Source organism: Pseudophryne corroboree, chromosome 4 (assembly GCF_028390025.1).
Source record: "Pseudophryne corroboree isolate aPseCor3 chromosome 4, aPseCor3.hap2, whole genome shotgun sequence".
In the NCBI taxonomy this organism is placed as follows: Eukaryota; Metazoa; Chordata; class Amphibia; order Anura; family Myobatrachidae; genus Pseudophryne; species Pseudophryne corroboree.
The window spans coordinates 11912087-11935182 of NC_086447.1; the positions used below are offsets into that span (position 1 = coordinate 11912087).

The window sequence follows — 23096 nt, forward strand, 5'->3', positions numbered from 1 at the left end:
CTGCGTGTATGTATCATTCCAGAGATAAGACCCTCTCAGCAGATCTATCCCTGGTGCCCGCGTACAGCCGCCATGCAGAGGCTGAGGTTCTACAGGGTCCTAGTGATACCAGGTATACATACAGTACGTCTGGCCTTACAGAGAATGCTGCACATGGATCAGGGTGATAGACACGTCCTGTGGACCTCACCCAGATGTGACCAGACCTTTCTACGTTTCATTATCCCCAATCCCTATACCGGTACCTGATGAGATCACCTGCTGACAGCTGTAACATCTCTGTATTCCAGTAACTATTATATGGGTATAACTGGTAGTTACTGACTGTGCTGAAACCTGAAGACACAATGACTGTGACATGCTGATGACTGGAACTCATTTTATTACATTTACACTGGACATCACTCACAATACAATGAGCCGTTACTGTGACTCAATGTACATTTATCATCCATAATCTGTGCCCGGTGCCCCCAATCTGCAGGTACAGAGCGTCCGGGACCGCAGGGTCATGTGACATCAGGGACCCTATTTATCAAACTTCGGCAAAACTCCTGCATAAGAAAAGAAAAAAAGAGATAATGTGACGGATCTGCTCCGCGGATCATTCTATTCCTCTCACATCATCATATTCCGCAAGGGGAACAAATCATTATAGAATGTGATACAGTAATTATTACAGTGATAATAAATAGGACAAGTAATTCTTTATAACGTCTACGTGGTCACTTGGAGCATGAAAGATATTATTGTTTAATACATTAACCCTGTATTGACAGCGCCATCCTATTTATTCATAAGCTTGCGAAACCTCTACAGCATCAGACAGTCCAATCCTGTCCTGATACACCTGTTACATACTGTACAACCTGCTACACCTGTTAGATACATCCTGATACATCCTGCTACATACATCCTGATACACCTGTTACATACATCCTGATACATCCTGTTACCTACATCCTGATACACCTGTTACATGCATCCTGCTACACCTGTTACATACATCCTCATACACCTGTTACATACATCCTGATACACCTGTTACATACATCCTGATACACCTGTTAAATACATCCTGATACACCTGTTATATACATCCTCATACACCTGTTACATACATCCTGATACACCTGTTACATACATCCTGACACACCTGTTACATACATCCTAATACACCTGTTACATACATCCTGACACACCTGTTACATACATCCTGATACACCTGTTACATACACCCTGATACATCCTGTTACCTACATCTTGATACACCTATTACATACATCCTGATACACCTGTTACATACATCCTGATACACCTGTTACATACATCCTGATACACCTGTTACATACATCCTGATACACCTGTTACATACATCCTGATACATCCTGTTACATACATCCTGATACACCTGTTACATACATCCTGACACACCTGTTACATACATCCTGATACACCTGTTATATACATCCTGATACACCTGTTACATACATCCTGATACAACTGTTACATACATCCTGATACACCTGTTACATACATCCTGACACACCTGTTACATACATCCTGATACAACTGTTACATACATCCTGACACACCTGTTACATACATACTGATACACCTGTTACATACATCCTGACACACCTGTTACATACATCCTGATACATCCTGTTACCTACATCCTGATACACCTGTTACATACATCCTGATACACCTGTTACTGTACATACATCCTGATACACCTGTTACATACATCCTGTTACCTACATCCTGATACACCTGTTACATACATCCTGCTGCACCTGTTACTGTACATAAATCCTGATACACCTGTTACATACATCCTGATACATCCTGTTACCTGCATCCTGATACACCTGTTACATACATCCTGCTGCACCTGTTACATACATCCTGCTGCACCTGTTACATACATCCTGACACACCTGTTACATACATCCTGATACATCCTGTTACATACATCCTGATACACCTGTTATATACATCCTGATACACCTGTTACATACATCCTGATACACCTGTTACATACATCCTGAAACACCTGTTACATACATCCTGATACACCTGTTACATACATCCTGACACACCTGTTACATACATCCTGATACACCTGTTACATACATCCTGACACACCTGTTACATACATCCTGATACATCCTGTTACCTACATCTGATACACCTGTTACATACATCATGAATCACCTGTTACATACATCCTGATACACCTGTTACATACATCCTGATACACCTGTTACATACATCCTGAAACACCTGTTACCTACATCTTGATACACCTGTTACATTTATCCTGATACACCTGTTACATACATCCTGATACACCTGTTACACACATCCTGATACACCTGCTACATACATCCTGATACACCTGTTACATACATCCTGAAACACCTGCTACATACATCCTGATACACCTGTTACATACATCCTGATACACCTGTTACATACATCCTGATATACCTGTTACATACATCCTGATACATACTGATACACCTGTTACCTACATCCTGATACACCTGTTACATACATCCTGATACACCTGTTACATAAATCCTGAAACACCTGCTACATACATCCTGATACACCTGTTACATACATCCTGAAACACCTGTTACCTACATCTTGATACACCTGTTACATTTATCCTGATACACCTGTTACACACATCCTGATACACCTGCTACATACATCCTGATACACCTGTTACATACATCCTGATTCACCTGTTACATACATCCTGATACACCTGTTACATACATCCTGATACACCTGTAACATACATCCTGATACACCTGTAACATACATCCTGATACACCTGCTACATACATCCTGATACACCTGTTACATACATCCTGATACACCTGTTACATACATCCTGATACACCTGTTACATACATCCTGATACACCTGCTACATACATCCTGATACACCTGTTACATTCATCCTGATTCACCTGTTACATACATCCTGATACACCTGCTACATACATCCTGATACACCTGTTACATACATCCTGCTACACCTGTTACATACATCCTGATACACCTGTTACATACATCCTGATAAAACTGTTACATACATCCTGATACATGTCTGCTGCCCTCTGGTGGATTATACATGCACTGCACCCAGTAGAGAGCTTTTGTATATAGGTGGTCATTCTGAGTTGATCGCTAGCTGAAAATGTTCGCTGCGCAGTGATGATGCAAAAAAATGGCACTTCTGCGTATGCATATGTGGCGCATTGCGCACGCGCGACGTACTTTCACAACGGCCGATGTAGTTTCACACAAGGTCTAGCGACGTTTTTCAGTCGCACTGCTGGCCGCAGAGTGATTAACATGAAGTGGGCGTTTTTGGGTGTCAAGTGACCATTTTCAGGGAGTGTTCGAAAAAACACAGGCGTGCCAGGAAAATGCAGGTGTGGCTAGGTGAAAGCAGGGCGTGTTTGTGACGTCAAATCCGGAACTGAATGGTCTGAAGTGATCGCAAGCGCTGAGTAGGTCTGAAGCAACTCAGAAACTGCACAATTTTTTTTTGTAGCCGCTCTGCAATCCTTTCGTTCGCACTTCTGCTAAGCTAAGATACACTCCCAGAGGGCGGCGGCTTAGCATTTTACACGGCTGCTAAAACTTGCTAGCGAGCTATCAACTCGGAATGACCCCCATAGTGCCTAATATTGTAAAACAACATTTTCCTCTAATGGCCAAAACCATGTGCACTGCAGGTGGGGCAGATGTAACATGTGCAGAGAGAGTTAGATTTGGGAGTGTTATATTGTTTCTGTGCAGGGTAAATACTTTCTGCTTTATTCTTACACTGCAATTTAGATTTCAGTTTGAGCACACCCCACCCAAATCTAACTCTCTCTGCACATGTTACATCTGCCCCACCTGCAGTGCACATGTTACATCTGCCTCCCTGCAGTGCAGCATGGTTTTGCACATTAGAGGAAAATGTTGTTTTGCAATCAATCTTGAATTAGGCCCATAGTACCACATTCAGTCAGTGACCGGCGTGGTGTCGGCAGAGAATTCTTTGCTGGTTTTGTATGAGGTGCAGTATGGTAAGAAGAGCTGCGTTATTGTTACTGATATTCTATAGGATAAATTACTGGATAAAACTAACCTACAACTTTCCTAACTCAGTTTATAGTAATATTACATTGATATCATCATGTGTGTGAATGCGTGTATTATATATGTGTATATATGTGTGTGTATATGTGTGTAATATAAATGTGTATATATGTGTGTATATGTGTGTATTATATATGTGTATATATTAGAGATGTGCACCGGACACTTTTCGGGTTTTGTGTTTTGGTTTTGGATTCGGTTCCGCGGTCGTGTTTTGGATTCGGACGCGTTTTAGCAAAACCTCCCTTTCAAATTATTCTCGGATTCGTATGCGTTTTGGATTTGGGTGTTTTTTTTTTCAAAAACCGCTCAAAAACAGCTTAAATCATAGAATTTGGGGGTCATTTTGATCCTATAGTATTATTAACCTCAATAACCATAATTTCCACTAATTTCCAGTCGATTCTGAAAACCTCACACCTCACAATATTATTTTTAGTCCTAAAATTTGCACCAAGGTCGCTGGATGACTAAGCAAAGCGACCCAAGTGGGTGGCACAAACACCTGGCCCATCTAGGAGTGGCACTGCAGTATCAGACAGGATGGCACTTAAAAAAATAGTCCCCAAACAGCACATGATGCAAAGATAAATAAATTAAAAAAAGAGGTGCAAGATGGAATTGTCCTTGGGCCCTCACACCCACCCTTATGTTGTATAAGCAGGACATGCACACTTTAACGAACCCATCATTTCAGCGACAGGGTCTGCCCCACGACTGTGGTTGAAATGACTGGTTGGTTTGGGCCCCCACCAAAAAAGAAGCAATCAATCTCTCCTTGCACAAACTGGCTCTACAGAGGCAAGATGTCCACCTCATCGTCCGATTCCTCACCCCTTTCATTGTGTACATCCTCCTCCTCACAGAGTATTAATTCGTCCCCACTGGAATCCACCATCTCAGGTCCCTGTGTACTTTCAGGAGGCAATTGCTGGTGAATGTCTCCACGGAGGAATTGATTTTAATTCATTTTGATGAACATCTTCTCCACATTTTCTGGAAGTAACCTCGTACGCCGATTGTTGACAAGGTGAGCGGCTGCACTAAACACTCTTTCGGAGTACACACTGGAGGGGGGGCAACTTAGGTAAAATAAAGCCAGATTGTGCAAGGGCCTCCAAATTGCCTCCTTTTCCTGCCAGTATACGTACCGGCTGTCTGATATGCCTACAGTGATGCTGTCACTCATATAATCCTCCACCATTCTTTCAATGGTGACAGAATCATGTGCAGTGACAGTAGACGACATGTCAGTAATCATTGGCAGGTCCTTCAGTCCGGACCAGATGTCAACACTTGCTCCTGACTGCCCTGCATCACCAGCGGGTGGTTTTGGAAATGTTATCCTTTTCCTGGCAGCTCCAGTGGCGGAAGAAAATGAAGAAGCAGCTGTTGGCAGGTCACGTTCCGCTTGACTTGACAATTTTCTCACCAGCAGGTCTTTGAACGTCTGCAGACTTGTGTCTGCCGGAAAGAGAGATACAACGTAGGCTTTAAACCTAGGATCGAGCACGGTGGCCAGAATGTAGCGCTCTGATTTCAACAGATTGACCACCCGTGAATCCTGGTTAAGCGAATGAAGGGCTCCATCCACAAGTCCCACATGCCTAGCGGAATCGCTCTGTTTTAGCTCCTCCTTCAATCTCTCCAGCTGCTTCTGCAAAAGCCTGATGAGGGGAATGCATACAACTGCATTTTTTAGGAAACTGGTGACTCTTTTTCTAACGTCTGTGTACATTCTCGGTATCGCCTATCTAGAGAAGTGGAACCTAGATGGGATTTGGTACCGGGGACACACTACCTCAAGCAATTCTCTAAGTCCCTGTGAACTAACGGTGGATACCGGATGCACGTCTAACACCAACATACAGTAGCTGTCAAGGCCTGAGTTATCCACTTTGCAACAGGATGACTGCTGTGATATTTAATCTTCCTTGCAAAGGACTGTTGGACAGTCAATTGCTTACTGGAAGTAGTACAAGTGGTCTTCCAACTTCCCCTCTGGGATGATGATCGACTCCCAGCAGCAACAACATTAGCAGCAGCAGCAGTAGGTGTTACACTCAAGGATCCATCAGAGATATCCCAGTTAGAAGAGGATTCATCAGACTTGCCAGTGACATGGCCTGCAGGACTATTGGCATTCCTGTCTAAGGAGGAAATGTACACTGAGGGAGTTGGTGGTGTGGTTTGCACTGGGAGCTTGGGTACAAGAGGAAGAAGGGATTTAGTTGTCAGTGGACTGCTTTCGCTATCACCCAAAGTTTTTGAACTTGTCACTGACTTATGATGAACAGGTGTCTCCCCGGGTGCCTGACTTAAACAAACCACCTCTACATCAGATTCCTCCTTGTCAATTTCCTCCTCAGCGCCAGCAACACCCATATCCTCATCCTGCTATACTTCAACAGTGACATCTTCAATTTGACTATCAGGAACTGGACTGCGGGTGCTCCTTCCAGCCCTTGCAGGGGGCGTGCAAATGGTGGAAGGCGCAAGCTCTTCCCGTCCAGTGTTGGGAAGGTCAGGCATCGCAACCGATACAATTGGACTCTCCTTGGGGATTTGTGATTTAGAAGAATGCACAGTTCTTTGCTGTGCTTTTGCCAGCTTAACTCCTTTCATTTTTCTAGCGAGAGGATGAGTGCTTCCATCCTCATGTGAAGCTGAACCACTAGCCATGAACATAGGCCAGGGCCTCAGCCGTTCCTTGCCACTCCGTGTCGTAAATGGCATATTGGCAAGTTTACACTTCTCCTCAGACGATTTTAATTTAGATTTTTGGGTCATTTTACTGAACTTTAGTGTTTTGGATTTTACATGCTCTCTACTATGACATTGGGTATCGGCCTTGGCAGACGACGTTGATGGCATTTCATCATCTCTGCCATGACTAGTAGCAGCTGCTTCAGCACGAGGTGGAAGTGGATCTTGATCTTTCCCTATTTTACCCTCCACATTTTTGTTCTCCATTTTTTAATGTGTGGAATTATATGCCAGTAATATTATTATATCAATAGCAATTGCCTACTGTACTGTACTACTATATACTGGTGGTCACCAAAATGTTGCACTGTACTACTATATACTGCTCACAACAATGCAGCACAGATATGGATACTTAAAGTGACACGGGGCTGCAAGATACAGCAATGGCCTACTGCACTGTACTACTATATATACTGGTGGTCACCAAAATGCTGCACTGTACTACTATATACTGCTCACAACAATACAGCTCAGATATGGATACTTGAAGTGACACAGAGCTGCAAGATACAGCAATTGCCTGCTGTACTGTACTACTATATATACTGGTGGTCACCAAAATGCTGCACTGTACTACTATATACTGCTCACAACAATGCAGCACAGATATGGATACTTGAAGTGACACGGAGCTGCAAGATACAGCAATGGCCTACTGTACTGTACTACTATATATACGGGTGGTCACAAAAATGCTGCACTGTACTACTATATACTGCTCACAACAATGCAGCACAGATATGGATACTTGAAGTGACACGGAGCTGCAAGATACAGCAATGGCCTACTGTACTGTACTACTATATACTGGTGGTCACCAAAATGATGCAATGTACTACTATATACTGCTCACAACAATGCAGCACAGATATGGATACTTGAAGTGACACACAGCTGGAAGATACAGCAATGGCCTATTGTACTGTACAACTATACTAGTGGTCACCAAAATGTTGCACTGTACTACTATATAGTATATACTGGTCACACAACAATGCAGCAGATATTGAGCACTGATCAGGATACTAAAACGGAGTCTGACATGGAGCTGCAAGATACAGCAATGGCCTACTGTACTGTACTACTATAAACTGGTGGTCACCACAATGCAGCACACTGAGCACAGATATTGAGCTTTTCAGGTAAAGAATGTAGCCACGTCCTCTCCGCTCAATCTACAATGCACGAGTGAAAATGGCGACGACGTGCGGTTCTTTATATAGAATACGAATCTCGCGAGAATCCGACAGCGGGATGATGACGTTCGGCCTTATTCGGGTTAACCGAGCAAGGCGGAAGATCGGAGGCTGCCTCGGACCCGTGTAAAACACGTGAAGTTCGGGGGGATTCGGATCTCGACGAACTGAACCCGCTCATCTCTAGTTATTATTGTTTGAAATTATGAGTGATTCATCCACTCATCCTCCTGTCTATCTGTGTGTTACCCGGATGCTGCGCTCCACTTACACACAGGCTCCATGCTGTAATGTGCATTGTGTGTGTTATTATTATGTGTCATTATCAGTGATTCCCCCGCTCATCCTCCTGTCTATCTGTGTGTTACCCGGACACTGCGCTCCACTTACACACAGGCTCCATGCTGTAATGTGCATCATGTGTGTGTTATTATTATGTGTCATTATCAGTGTTTCCCCCGCTTATCCTCCTGTCTATCTGTGTGTTACCCGGACGCTGCGCTCCACTTACACACAGGCTCCATGCTGTAATGTGCATTGTGTGTGTGTTATTATTATGTGTCATTATCAGTGATTCCCCCGCTCATCCTCCTGTCTATCTGTGTGTTACCCGGACGCTGCGCTCCACTTACACACAGGCTCCATGCTGTAATGTGCATCATTTGTGTGTTATTATTATGTGTCATTATCAGTGATTCCCCCGCTCATCCCCCTGTCTATCTGTGTGTTACCCTATCGCTGCACTCCACTTACACACAGGCTCCATACTGTATTGTGTAACATGTGTGTGTTATTATTATGTGGCATTATCAGTGATTCCCCCGCTCATCCTCCTGTCTTTCTGTGTGTTACCTGGACACTGCGCTCCACTTACACACAGGCTCCATGCTGTAATGTGCATTGTGTGTGTGTTATTATTATGTGTCATTATCAGTGATTCCCCCGCTCATCCTCCTGTCTATCTGTGTGTTACCCGGACGCTGCGCTCCACTTACACACAGGCTCCATGCTGTAATGTGTAACATGTGTGTGTTATTATTATGTGGCATTATCAGTGATTTCCCCGCTCATCCTCCTGTCTTTCTCGGTGTTACCCGGACACTGCGCTCCACTTACACACAGGCTCCATGCTGTAATGTGCATTGTGTGTGTGTTATTATTATGTGTCATTATCAGTGATTCCCCCGCTCATCCTCCTGTCTATCTGTGTGTTACCCGGATGCTGCGCTCCACTTACACACAGGCTCCATGCTGTAATGTGCATTGTGTGTGTTATTATTATGTGTCATTATCAGTGATTCCCCCGCTCATCCTCCTGTCTATCTGTGTGTTACCCGGACACTGCGCTCCACTTACACACAGGCTCCATGCTGTAATGTGCATCATGTGTGTGTTATTAATATGTGTCATTATCAGTGTTTCCCCCGCTTATCCTCCTGTCTATCTGTGTGTTACCCGGACGCTGCGCTCCACTTACACACAGGCTCCATGCTGTAATGTGCATCATTTGTGTGTTATTATTATGTGTCATTATCAGTGATTCCCCCGCTCATCCCCCTGTCTATCTGTGTGTTACCCGGACGCTGCACTCCACTTACACACAGGCACCATGCTGTAATGTGCATTGTGTGTGTGTTATTATTATGTGTCATTATCAGTGTTTCCCCCGCTCATCCTCCTGTCTATCTGTGTGTTACCCGGACGCTGCGCTCCACTTACACACAGGCTCCATGCTGAAATGTGCATCGTGTGTGTATTATTATTATGTGTCATTATCAGTGATTCCCCCGCTCATCCTCCAGTCTATCTGTGTGTTACCCTATCGCTGCACTCCACTTACACACAGGCTCCATACTGTATTGTGTAACATGTGTGTGTTATTATTATGTGGCATTATCAGTGATTCCCCCGCTCATCCTCCTGTCTTTCTGTGTGTTACCTGGACACTGCGCTCCACTTACACACAGGCTCCATGCTGTAATGTGCATTGTGTGTGTGTTATTATTATGTGTCATTATCAGTGATTCCCCCGCTCATCCTCCTGTCTATCTGTGTGTTATCCGGACGCTGCGCTCCACTTACACACAGGCTCCATGCTGTATTGTGTAACATGTGTGTGTTATTATTATGTGGCATTATCAGTGATTTCCCCGCTCATCCTCCTGTCTTTCTCGGTGTTACCCGGACACTGCGCTCCACTTACACACAGGCTCCATGCTGTAATGTGCATTGTGTGTGTGTTATTATTATGTGTCATTATCAGTGATTCCCCAGCTCATCCTCCTGTCTATCTGTGTGTGACTCGGATGCTGCACTCCACTTACACCCAGGCTCCATGCTGTAATGTGCATTGTGTATGTGTTATTATTATGTGTCATTATCAGTGATTCCCCCGCTCATCCTCCTGTCTATCTGTGTGTTACCCGGACGCTGCGCTCCACTTACACACAGGCTCCATGCAGTAATGTGCATCGTGTGTGTGTTATTATTATGTGACATTATCAGTGATTCCCCAGCTCATCCTCCTGTCTATCTGTGTGTTACCCGGACGCTGCGCTCCACTTACACACAGGCTCCATGCTGTTATGTGCATCGTGTGTGTATAATATTATTATGTGGCATTATCAGTGATTCCCCCGCTCATCCTCCTGTCTGTCTGTATGTTACCCGGACGCTGCGCTCCACTTACACACAGGCTCCATGCTGTAATGTGCATTGTGTGTGTGTTATTATTATGTGGTATTATCAGTGATTCCCCTGCTCATCCTCCTGTCTATCTGTTTGTTACCCAGACACTGCGCTCCACTTACACACAGGCTCCATGGTGTAATGTGCATTGTGTGTGTGTTATTATTATGTGTCATTATCAGTGATTCCCCCGCTCATCCTCCTGTCTATCTGTGTGTGACCAGGACGCTGCGCTCCACTTACACACAGGCTCCATGCTGTAATGTGCATTGTGTGTGTGTTATTATTATGTGTCATTATCAGTGATTCCCCCGCTCATCCTCCTGTCTATCTGTGTGTTACCCGGGTGCTGCGCTCCACTTACACACAGGCTCCATGCTGTAATGTGCATCGTGTGTTATTATTATGTGTCATTATCAGTGATTCCCCCGCTCATCCTCCTGTCTATCTGTGTGTTACCCGGACGCTGCGCTCCACTTACACAGAGGCTCCATGCTGTAATGTGCATCGTGTGTGTTATTATTATGTGACATTATCAGTGATTCCCCCGCTCATCCTCCTGTCTATCTGTGTGTTACCAGGACGCTGCGCTCCACTTACACACAGGCTCCATGCTGTAATGTGCATCATGTGTGTTATTATTATGTGTCATTATCAGTGATTCCCCCGCTCATCCTCCTGTCTATCTGTGTGTTACCCGGACGCTACGCTCCACTTACACACAGGCTACATGCTGTAATGTGCATTGTGTGTGTATAATATTATTATGTGTCATTATCAGTGATTCCCCCGCTCATCCTCCTGTCTATCTGTGTGTAACCCGGACGCTGCACTCCACTTACACACAGGCTCCATGCTGTAATGTGCATTGTGTGTGTGTTATTATTATGTGGTATTATCAGTGTTCCCCCGCTCATCCTCCTGTCTATCTGTGCATGACCCAGACGCTGCACTCCACTTACACACAGGCTCCATGCTGTAATGTGCATCATGTGTGTGTTATTATTATGTGTCATTATCAGTGATTCCCCCGCTCTTCCTCCTGTATATCTGTGTGTGACCCGGATGCAGCACTCCACTTACACACAGGCTCCATGCTGTAATGTGCATTGTGTGTGTGTTATTATTATGTGTCATTATCAGTGATTCCCCCACTCATCCTCCTGTCTATCTGTGTGTTACCCGGACGCTGCGCTCCACTTACACACAGGCTCCATGCTGCAATGTGCATCGTGTGTGTATTATTATTATGTGTCATTATCAGTGATTCCCCCGCTCATCCTCCAGTCTATCTGTGTGTTACCCTATCGCTGCACTCCACTTACACACAGGCTCCATACTGTATTGTGTAACATGTGTGTGTTATTATTATGTGGCATTATCAGTGATTCCCCCGCTCATCCTCCTGTCTTTCTGTGTGTTACCTGGACACTGCGCTCCACTTACACACAGGCTCCATGCTGTAATGTGCATTGTGTGTGTGTTATTATTATGTGTCATTATCAGTGATTCCCCCGCTCATCCTCCTGTCTATCTGTGTGTTACCCGGACGCTGCGCTCCACTTACACACAGGCTCCATGCTGTAATGTGTAACATGTGTGTGTTATTATTATGTGGCATTATCAGTGATTTCCCCGCTCATCCTCCTGTCTTTCTCGGTGTTACCCGGACACTGCGCTCCACTTACACACAGGCTCCATGCTGTAATGTGCATTGTGTGTGTGTTATTATTATGTGTCATTATCAGTGATTCCCCCGCTCATCCTCCTGTCTATCTGTGTGTTACCCGGATGCTGCGCTCCACTTACACACAGGCTCCATGCTGTAATGTGCATTGTGTGTGTTATTATTATGTGTCATTATCAGTGATTCCCCCGCTCACCCTCCTGTCTATCTGTGTGTTACCCGGACACTGCGCTCCACTTACACACAGGCTCCATGCTGTAATGTGCATTGTGTGTGTTATTATTATGTGTCATTATCAGTGTTTCCCCCGCTTATCCTCCTGTCTATCTGTGTGTTACCCGGACGCTGCACTCCACTTACACACAGGCTCCATGCTGTAATGTGCATCATGTGTGTGTTATTATTATGTGTCATTATCAGTGTTTCCCCCGCTTATCCTCCTGTCTATCTGTGTGTTACCCGGACGCTGCGCTCCACTTACACACAGGCTCCATGCTGTAATGTGCATTGTGTGTGTGTTATTATTATGTGTCATTATCAGTGATTCCCCCGCTCATCCTCCTGTCTGTCTGTGTGTTACCCGGACGCTGCGCTCCACTTACACACAGGCTCCATGCTGTAATGTGCATCATTTGTGTGTTATTATTATGTGTCATTATCAGTGATTCCCCCGCTCATCCCCCTGTCTATCTGTGTGTTACCCGGACGCTGCACTCCACTTACACACAGGCACCATGCTGTAATGTGCATTGTGTGTGTGTTTTTATTATGTGTTATTATCAGTGTTTCCCCCGCTCATCCTCCTGTCTATCTGTGTGTTACCCGGACGCTGCGCTCCACTTACACACAGGCTCCATGCTGCAATGTGCATCGTGTGTGTATTATTATTATTATGTGTCATTATCAGTGATTTCCCCGCTCATCCTCCAGTCTATCTGTGTGTTACCCTATCGCTGCACTCCACTTACACACAGGCTCCATACTGTATTGTGTAACATGTGTGTGTTATTATTATGTGGCATTATCAGTGATTCCCCCGCTCATCCTCCTGTCTTTCTGTGTGTTACCTGGACACTGCGCTCCACTTACACACAGGCTCCATGCTGTAATGTGCATTGTGTGTGTGTTATTATTATGTGTCATTATCAGTGATTCCCCCGCTCATCCTCCTGTCTATCTGTGTGTTACCCGGACGCTGCGCTCCACTTACACACAGGCTCCATGCTGTATTGTGTAACATGTGTGTGTTATTATTATGTGGCATTATCAGTGATTTCCCCGCTCATCCTCCTGTCTTTCTCGGTGTTACCCGGACACTGCGCTCCACTTACACACAGGCTCCATGCTGTAATGTGCATTGTGTGTGTGTTATTATTATGTGTCATTATCAGTGATTCCCCAGCTCATCCTCCTGTCTATCTGTGTGTTACCCGGACGCTGCGCTCCACTTACACACAGGCTCCATGCTGTAATGTGCATCGTGTGTGTGTGTGTTATTATGTGTCATTATCAGTGATTCCCCCGCTCATCCTCCTGTCTATCTGTGTGTGACTCGGATGCTGCACTCCACTTACACCCAGGCTCCATGCTGTAATGTGCATTGTGTATGTGTTATTATTATGTGTCATTATCAGTGATTCCCCCGCTCATCCTCCTGTCTATCTGTGTGTTACCCGGACGCTGCGCTCCACTTACACACAGGCTCCATGCAGTAATGTGCATCGTGTGTGTGTTATTATTATGTGACATTATCAGTGATTCCCCAGCTCATCCTCCTGTCTATCTGTGTGTTACCCGGACGCTGCGCTCCACTTACACACAGGCTCCATGCTGTTATGTGCATCGTGTGTGTATAATATTATTATGTGGCATTATCAGTGATTCCCCCGCTCATCCTCCTGTCTATCTGTATGTTACCCGGACGCTGCGCTCCACTTACACACAGGCTCCATGCTGTAATGTGCATTGTGTGTGTGTTATTATTATGTGGTATTATCAGTGATTCCCCTGCTCATCCTCCTGTCTATCTGTTTGTTACCCAGACACTGCGCTCCACTTACACACAGGCTCCATGGTGTAATGTGCATTGTGTGTGTGTTATTATTATGTGTCATTATCAGTGATTCCCCCGCTCATCCTCCTGTCTATCTGTGTGTGACCAGGACGCTGCGCTCCACTTACACACAGGCTCCATGCTGTAATGTGCATTGTGTGTGTGTTATTATTATGTGTCATTATCAGTGATTCCCCCGCTCATCCTCCTGTCTATCTGTGTGTTACCCGGGTGCTGCGCTCCACTTACACACAGGCTCCATGCTGTAATGTGCATCGTGTGTTAATATTATGTGTCATTATCAGTGATTCCCCCGCTCATCCTCCTGTCTATCTGTGTGTTACCAGGACGCTGCGCTCCACTTACACACAGGCTCCATGCTGTAATGTGCATCATGTGTGTGTGTGTTATTATTATGTGTCATTATCAGTGATTCCCCCGCTCATCCTCCTGTCTATCTGTGTGTTACCCGGATGCTGCGCTCCACTTACACACAGGCTCCATGCTGTAATGTGCATCATGTGTGTTATTATTATGTGTCATTATCAGTGATTCCCCCGCTCATCCTCCTGTCTATCTGTGTGTTACCCGGACGCTACGCTCCACTTACACACAGGCTACATGCTGTAATGTGCATTGTGTGTGTATAATATTATTATGTGTCATTATCAGTGATTCCCCCGCTCATCCTCCTGTCTATCTGTGTGTAACCCGGACGCTGCACTCCACTTACACACAGGCTCCATGCTGTAATGTGCATTGTGTGTGTGTTATTATTATGTGGTATTATCAGTGTTCCCCCGCTCATCCTCCTGTCTATCTGTGCATGACCCAGACGCTGCACTCCACTTACACACAGGCTCCATGCTGTAATGTGCATCATGTGTGTGTTATTATTATGTGTCATTATCAGTGATTCCCCCGCTCTTCCTCCTGTATATCTGTGTGTGACCCGGATGCAGCACTCCACTTACACAGAGGCTCCATGCTGTAATGTGCATCATGTGTGTGTGTTATTATTATATGTCATTATCAGTGATTCCACCGCTCATCCTCCTGTCTATCTGTGTGTTACCCGGACGCTGCACTCCACTTACACAGAGGCTCCATGCTGTAATGTGCATCATGTGTGTGTTATTATTATATGTCATTATCAGTGATTCCACCGCTCATCCTCCTGTCTATCTGTGTGTTACCCGGACGCTGCGCTCCACTTACACACAGACTCCATGCTGTAATGTGCATCGTGTGTGTGTTATTATTATGTGTCATTATCAGTGATTCCCCCGCTCATCCTCCTGTCTATCTGTGTGTGACCCGGACGCTGCGCTCCACTTACACACAGGCTCCATGCTGCAATGTGCATCGTGTGTGTTATTATTATGTGTCATTATCAGTGATTCCCCCGCTCATCCTCCTGTCTATCTGTGTGTTACCCGGACGCTGCGCTCCACTTACACACAGGCTCCATGCTGTAATGTGCATCGTGCGTGTTATTATTATGTGACATTATCAGTGATTCCCCCGCTCATCCTCCTGTCTATCTGTGTGTTACCCGGATGCTGTGCTCCACTTACACACAGGCTCCATGCTGTAATGTGCATCGTGTGTGTGTTATTATTATGTGTCATTATCAGTGATTCCCCCGCTCATCCTCCTGTCTATCTGTGTGTTACCCGGACGCTGCGCTCCACTTACACACAGGCTCCATGCTGTAATGTGCATCATGTGTGTGTGTTATTATTATGTGACATTATCAGTGATTCCCCCGCTCATCCTCCTGTCTATCTGTGTGTTACCCGGATGCTGCGCTCCACTTACACACAGGCTCCATGCTGTATTGTGCATCGTGTGTGTGTTATTATTATGTGACATTATCAGTGATTCCCCCGCTCATCCTCCTGTCTATCTGTGTGTGACCCGGACGCTGCGCTCCACTTACACACAGGCTCCATGCTGTAATGTGCATCGTGTGTGTTATTATTATAATGTGTCATTATCAGTGATTCCCCCTCTCATCCTCCTGTCTATCTGTGTGTTACCCGGACGCTGCGCTCCACTTACACACAGGCTCCATGCTGCAATGTGCATCATGTGTGTGTTATTATTATGTGTCATTATCAGTGATTCCACCGCTCATCCTCCTGTCTATCTTTGTGTTACCCGGATGCTGCGCTCCACTAACACACAGGCTCCATGCTGTAATGTGCATCGTGTGTGTATTATTATTATGTGTCATTATCAGTGATTCCCCCACTCATCCTCCTGTCTATCTGTGTGTTACCCGGATGCTGCGCTCCACTTACACACAGGCTCCATGCTGTAATGTGCATTGTGTGTGTTATTATTATGTGTCATTATCAGTGATTCCCCCGCTCATCCTCCTGTCTATCTGTGTGTTACCCAGACGCTGCACTCCACTTACACACAGGCTCCATGCTGTAATGTGCATCATGTGTGTTATTATTATGTGTCATTATCAGTGATTCCCCCGCTCATCCTCCTGTCTATCTGTGTGTTACCCAGACGCTGCACTCCACTTACACACAGGCTCCATGCTGTAATGTGCATCGTGTGTGTGTTATTATTATGTGGCATTATCAGTGATTCCCCGCTCATCCTCCTGTCTATCTGTGTGTTACCCAGACGCTGCGCTCCACTTACACACAGGCTCCATGCTGTAATGTGCATCGTGTGTGTGTTATTATTATGTGTCATTATCAGTGATTCCCCCGCTCATCCTGCTGTCTATCTGTGTGTTACCCGGACGCTGCGCTCCACTTACACACAGGCTCCATGCTGTAATGTGCATCGTGTGTGTGTTATTATTATGTGTCATTATCAGTGATTCCCCCGCTCATCCTCCTGTCTATCTGTGTGTTACCCGGACGCTGCGCTCCACTTACACACAGGCTCCATGCTGTAATGTGCATCGTGTGTGTGTTATTATTATGTGTCATTATCAGTGATTCCCCCGCTCATACTCCTGTCTATCTGTGTGTGACCCGGATGCTGCGCTCCACTTACACACAGGCTCCATGCTGTAATGTGCATTGTGTGTGTGTTATTATTATGTGTCATTATCAGTGATTCCCCCGCTCATCCTCCTGTCTATCTGTGTGTTACCCGGACGCTGCACTCCACTTACACACAGGCTCCATGCTGTAATGTGCATCATGTGTGTTATTATTATGTGTCATTATCAGTGATTCCCCCCCTCATCCTCCTGTCTATCTGTGTGTTACCCAGACGCTGCACTCCACTTACACACAGGCTCCATGCTGTAATGTGCATCTTGTGTGTGTTATTATTATGTGGCATTATCAGTGATTCCCCGCTCATCCTCCTGTCTATCTGTGTGTTACCCAGACGCTGCGCTCCACTTACACACAGGCTCCATGCTGTAATGTGCATCGTGTGTGTGTTATTATTATGTGTCATTATCAGTGATTCCCCCGCTCATCCTCCTGTCTATCTGTGTGTGACCCGGACGCTGCGCTCCACTTACACACAGGCTCCATGCTGTAATGTGCATCGTGTGTGTGTTATTATTATGTGTCATTATCAGTGATTCCCCCGCTCATCCTCCTGTCTATCTGTGTGTGACCCGGATGCTGCGCTCCACTTACACACAGGCTCCATGCTGTAATGTGCATTGTGTGTGTGTTATTATTATGTGTCATTATCAGTGATTCCCCCGCTCATCCTCCTGTCTATCTGTGTGTTACCCGGACGCTGCGCTCCACTTACACACAGGCTCCATGCTGTAATGTGCATCGTGTGTGTGTTATTATTATGTGTCATTATCAGTGATTCCCCCGCTCATCCTCCTGTCTATCTGTGTGTGACCCGGATGCTGCGCTCCACTTACACACAGGCTCCATGCTGTAATGTGCATTGTGTGTGTGTTATTATTATGTGTCATTATCAGTGATTGCCCCGCTCATCCTCCTGTCTATCTGTGTGTTACCCGGACGCTGCGCTCCACTTACACACAGGCTCCATGCTGTAATGTGCATCGTGTGTGTGTTATTATTATGTGTCATTATCAGTGATTCCCCCGCTCATCCTCCTGTCTATCTGTGTGTGACCCGGATGCTGCGCTCCACTTACACACAGGCTCCATGCTGTAATGTGCATTGTGTGTGTGTTATTATTATGTGTCATTATCAGTGATTCCCCCGCTCATCCTCCTGTCTATCTGTGTGTTACCCGGACGCTGCACTCCACTTACACACAGGCTCCATGCTGTAATATGCATCATGTGTGTTATTATTATGTGTCATTATCAGTGATTCCCCCGCTCATCCTCCTGTCTATCTGTGTGTTACCCAGACGTTGCACTCCACTTACACACAGGCTCCATGCTGTAATGTGCATCGTGTGTGTGTTATTATTATGTGTCATTATCAGTGATTCCCCCGCTCATCCTCCTGTCTATCTGTGTGTGACCCGGATGCTGCGCTCCACTTACACACAGGCTCCATGCTGTAATGTGCATTGTGTGTGTGTTATTATTATGTGTCATTATCAGTGATTCCCCCGCTCATCCTCCTGTCTATCTGTGTGTTACCCGGACGCTGCGCTCCACTTACACACAGGCTCCATGCTGTATTGTGTAACATGTGTGTGTTATTATTATGTGGTATTATCAGTGATTTCCCCGCTCATCCTCCTGTCTTTCTCGGTGTTACCCGGACACTGCGCTCCACTTACACACAGGCTCCATGCTGTAATGTGCATTGTGTGTGTGTTATTATTATGTGTCATTATCAGTGATTCCCCAGCTCATCCTCCTGTCTATCTGTGTGTTACCCGGACGCTGCGCTCCACTTACACACAGGCTCCATGCTGTAATGTGCATCGTGTGTGTGTGTGTTATTATGTGTCATTATCAGTGATTCCCCCGCTCATCCTCCTGTCTATCTGTGTGTGACTCGGATGCTGCACTCCACTTACACCCAGGCTCCATGCTGTAATGTGCATTGTGTATGTGTTATTATTATGTGTCATTTATCAGTGATTCCCCCGCTCATCCTCCTGTCTATCTGTGTGTTACCCGGACGCTGCGCTCCACTTACACACAGGCTCCATGCAGTAATGTGCATCGTGTGTGTGTTATTATTATGTGACATTATCAGTGATTCCCCAGCTCATCCTCCTGTCTATCTGTGTGTTACCCGGACGCTGCGCTCCACTTACACACAGGCTCCATGCTGTTATGTGCATCGTGTGTGTATAATATTATTATGTGGCATTATCAGTGATTCCCCCGCTCATCCTCCTGTCTATCTGTATGTTACCCGGACGCTGCGCTCCACTTACACACAGGCTCCATGCTGTAATGTGCATTGTGTGTGTGTTATTATTATGTGGTATTATCAGTGATTCCCCTGCTCATCCTCCTGTCTATCTGTTTGTTACCCAGACACTGCGCTCCACTTACACACAGGCTCCATGGTGTAATGTGCATTGTGTGTGTGTTATTATTATGTGTCATTATCAGTGATTCCCCCGCTCATCCTCCTGTCTATCTGTGTGTGACCAGGACGCTGCGCTCCACTTACACACAGGCTCCATGCTGTAATGTGCATTGTGTGTGTGTTATTATTATGTGTCATTATCAGTGATTCCCCCGCTCATCCTCCTGTCTATCTGTGTGTTACCCGGGTGCTGCGCTCCACTTACACACAGGCTCCATGCTGTAATGTGCATCGTGTGTTATTATTATGTGTCATTATCAGTGATTCCCCCGCTCATCCTCCTGTCTATCTGTGTGTTACCAGGACGCTGCACTCCACTTACACACAGGCTCCATGCTGTAATGTGCATCATGTGTGTGTGTGTTATTATTATGTGTCATTATCAGTGATTCCCCCGCTCATCCTCCTGTCTATCTGTGTGTTACCCGGATGCTGCGCTCCACTTACACACAGGCTCCATGCTGTAATGTGCATCATGTGTGTTATTATTATGTGTCATTATCAGTGATTCCCCCGCTCATCCTCCTGTCTATCTGTGTGTTACCCGGACGCTACGCTCCACTTACACACAGGCTACATGCTGTAATGTGCATTGTGTGTGTATAATATTATTATGTGTCATTATCAGTGATTCCCCCGCTCATCCTCCTGTCTATCTGTGTGTAACCCGGACGCTGCACTCCACTTACACACAGGCTCCATGCTGTAATGTGCATTGTGTGTGTGTTATTATTATGTGGTATTATCAGTGTTCCCCCGCTCATCCTCCTGTCTATCTGTGCATGACCCAGACGCTGCACTCCACTTACACACAAGCTCCATGCTGTAATGTGCATCATGTGTGTGTTATTATTATGTGTCATTATCAGTGATTCCCCCGCTCTTCCTCCTGTATATCTGTGTGTGACCCGGATGCAGCACTCCACTTACACAGAGGCTCCATGCTGTAATGTGCATCATGTGTGTGTGTTATTATTATATGTCATTATCAGTGATTCCACCGCTCATCCTCCTGTCTATCTGTGTGTTACCCGGACGCTGCACTCCACTTACACAGAGGCTCCATGCTGTAATGTGCATCATGTGTGTGTGTTATTATTATATGTCATTATCAGTGATTCCACCGCTCATCCTCCTGTCTATCTGTGTGTTACCCGGACGCTGCGCTCCACTTACACACAGACTCCATGCTGTAATGTGCATCGTGTGTGTGTTATTATTATGTGTCATTATCAGTGATTCCCCCGCTCATCCTCCTGTCTATCTGTGTGTGACCCGGACGCTGCGCTCCACTTACACACAGGCTCCATGCTGCAATGTGCATCGTGTGTGTTATTATTATGTGTCATTATCAGTGATTCCCCCGCTCATCCTCCTGTCTATCTGTGTGTTACCCGGACGCTGCGCTCCACTTACACACAGGCTCCATGCTGTAATGTGCATCGTGCGTGTTATTATTATGTGACATTATCAGTGATTCCCCCGCTCATCCTCCTGTCTATCTGTGTGTTACCCGGATGCTGTGCTCCACTTACACACAGGCTCCATGCTGTAATGTGCATCGTGTGTGTGTTATTATTATGTGTCATTATCAGTGATTCCCCCGCTCATCCTCCTGTCTATCTGTGTGTTACCCGGACGCTGCGCTCCACTTACACACAGGCTCCATGCTGTAATGTGCATCATGTGTGTGTGTTATTATTATGTGACATTATCAGTGATTCCCCCGCTCATCCTCCTGTCTATCTGTGTGTTACCCGGATGCTGCGCTCCACTTACACACAGGCTCCATGCTGTATTGTGCATCGTGTGTGTGTTATTATTATGTGACATTATCAGTGATTCCCCCGCTCATCCTCCTGTCTATCTGTGTGTGACCCGGACGCTGCGCTCCACTTACACACAGGCTCCATGCTGTAATGTGCATCGTGTGTGTGTTATTATTATAGTGTGTCATTATCAGTGATTCCCCCTCTCATCCTCCTGTCTATCTGTGTGTTACCCGGACGCTGCGCTCCACTTACACACAGGCTCCATGCTGCAATGTGCATCATGTGTGTGTTATTATTATGTGTCATTATCAGTGATTCCACCGCTCATCCTCCTGTCTATCTTTGTGTTACCCGGATGCTGCGCTCCACTAACACACAGGCTCCATGCTGTAATGTGCATCGTGTGTGTATTATTATTATGTGTCATTATCAGTGATTCCCCCACTCATCCTCCTGTCTATCTGTGTGTTACCCGGATGCTGCGCTCCACTTACACACAGGCTCCATGCTGTAATGTGCATTGTGTGTGTTATTATTATGTGTCATTATCAGTGATTCCCCCGCTCATCCTCCTGTCTATCTGTGTGTTACCCAGACGCTGCACTCCACTTACACACAGGCTCCATGCTGTAATGTGCATCATGTGTGTTATTATTATGTGTCATTATCAGTGATTCCCCCGCTCATCCTCCTGTCTATCTGTGTGTTACCCAGACGCTGCGCTCCACTTACACACAGGCTCCATGCTGTAATGTGCATCGTGTGTGTGTTATTATTATGTGGCATTATCAGTGATTCCCCGCTCATCCTCCTGTCTATCTGTGTGTTACCCAGACGCTGCGCTCCACTTACACACAGGCTCCATGCTGTAATGTGCATCGTGTGTGTGTTATTATTATGTGTCATTATCAGTGATTCCCCTGCTCATCCTCCTGTCTATCTGTGTGTTACCCAGACGCTGCGCTCCACTTACACACAGGCTCCATGCTGTAATGTGCATCGTGTGTGTGTTATTATTATGTGGCATTATCAGTGATTCCCCCGCTCATCCTCCTATCTATCTGTGTGTTACCTGGATGCTGCGCTCCACTTACACACAGGCTCCATGCTGTAATGTGCATCGTGTGTGTGTTATTATTATATGACATTATCAGTGATTCCCCCGCTCATCCTCCTGTCTATCTGTGTGTTACCCAGACGCTGCGCTCCACTTACACACAGGCTCCATGCTGTAATGTGCATCGTGTGTGTGTTATTATTATGTGTCATTATC

At 45.8% G+C, this 23096-nt stretch overlaps 1 long non-coding RNA gene across 1 annotated transcript in view; it reads right to left on the minus strand.

Annotated features, from left to right (window-relative positions):
- Window positions 1–362: 362 nt before the first annotated feature.
- The window catches only part of LOC134911058 (uncharacterized), a 155316-nt gene continuing 132582 nt past the window's right edge, over window positions 363–23096 (minus strand). Inside the window, exon 3 of the long non-coding RNA XR_010176296.1 lies at window positions 363–554. This is a non-coding gene — a long non-coding RNA (uncharacterized LOC134911058). The remainder of the gene's footprint in view (window positions 555–23096) is intronic.